Source organism: Wolffia australiana, chromosome 10 (genome assembly GCF_029677425.1).
Source record: "Wolffia australiana isolate 7733 chromosome 10, ASM2967742v1".
Classification (NCBI taxonomy): Eukaryota; Viridiplantae; Streptophyta; class Magnoliopsida; order Alismatales; family Araceae; genus Wolffia; species Wolffia australiana.
This window is the reverse complement of record NC_135844.1, coordinates 14,006,682-14,008,304: the sequence shown is the minus strand read 5'-3', so window position 1 is coordinate 14,008,304 and position 1,623 is coordinate 14,006,682. Positions and strand designations below refer to the sequence as shown.

The following is a 1,623-nucleotide window of genomic DNA, read 5'->3' as shown; positions in this document are numbered from 1 at the left end:
CATGTTCTTTTTTGAACTCTTTTGCATCTCATTCTAAATTAAATGAATAATTAAAAGAACTTGATCTCTGCAAAGACAGCTTTAACTGTCCCTATTTTGTTTAGGGATATATTTCGTTAAATATAAAGATATTAGTGTTGAATAATACAAAGTATTTAATATTCAGAGAGACAACACCATAATCAAATCTAAACTCAGTTTTGACAATGCATTGGGCATTCATCAAGTATCTAATAGCATTACATTGAGTACTGAATACAACTATCTAATATACATTGGGGATTCTTGAGGTATCTGTAGTGGGGCTCAACCTAGGCCTTACAATCAACCATCTTTTCTAAACAAGTTTGTCCGCCATAAGTAAATATCCAAACACCCTACTCGGACCCTGTAGTCTTTAATGGCTGACGCGGCATAATTATATTTCCTAACAATCATAGCTGCAAAGAAACCATCAAGTATTTAAAAATAAACCATATGTAGGACCACCTCATCATGATCCACCACCCCTTCGGCATGGGTCTTTCCCTCTTTATCCGACCCCTTTGCAAAGAATGCCATCAGTAAAATAAATCCTAGAACAAAACTAAAAATACCTCTCGAAAAGTCATGGGTTCCTTTTAAGGAGAGAAGGATATAGGGGTATTATCGTCTCCTGGCCCAGCCGAGCCCAGTCCCAGACGCCCAGTACCCCACCCTATCCCCCACCTCATCCGCAAGAAGTCTATAAATAGGGAGGGGTCTCCCCTCTCACAACACGCCATCGCCAATCGGCAAAAGTTAGGAGATAGGGAATAAAGAGAGAAAACGACGGATAGAAGTGCGATCCTCTGAGAGAGAACGAAGGAGAGAGTAGCGCGATAATCGCAGAATGGGAGGGAGGAAGAGAACGCTGGTGTTCACGTACGGGACGCTGAAGCAGGGCTTCTCCAACCACGGCCTCCTCGACGACATGATCCGCCGCGGCGAGGCCTCCTACGTCGGCACCTACCACACCGACGAGCCGCTCCCCCTCGTCTGCGGCCCCTACCGCGTCCCCTTCTTGCTGAACCTTCCCGGCAAGGGCCACCACGTCTGGGGCGAGCTCTACGAGGTCTCCGCCGCTGGCCTCGCCCGCATGGACGACCTCGAAGGCACCCGCACCGGCCACTACGAGCGCCTCCCCCTCCTCGTCTCCGCCGAGCCCCACGCCTGGGCTCCCCCCGCCGACGCCGACGGCGCCGCCCGGCCCGCCTTCCCCGGTCCGGCCGACGACGACGAGGGTGCTGTCGTGGTGCGCGCGGAGGCCTACTTCGCGCACCGGAGCTACGCGGGCCAGCTCTGGAAGCGCAACGGGGAGCGGGGCTTCGGCGTATACTCGGAGAAGGAGGCGCGGGGCTACGTCAAGCGCAAGGACCGCCCTCAGGGCGTCTCCTTCCTCGACCACATCCAAGCCTTCGTCTCCTCCGCACCCTTCCCGGTCCAAGCCTCCTACGAAGTCTGATCATTCAAGCCTCCTTTGAAGTCTGATCATCCAATCCAAGCCTTTGTGATGATCTCGTCTCGCGGCTCGTTTCGAATAATTCCCCCTGTACAGCGATCGACGCAGTTTTCCACTAATCTTACTGCTTCCTTTTCTTCTTA

The 1,623-nt window shown here is 51.9% G+C and overlaps 1 pseudogene; it reads left to right on the top strand.

The window, feature by feature from the left end:
- The first annotated feature begins 751 nt into the window (after positions 1-751).
- On the top strand, positions 752-1,623 carry LOC144708840 (putative gamma-glutamylcyclotransferase At3g02910 pseudogene; annotated as a pseudogene).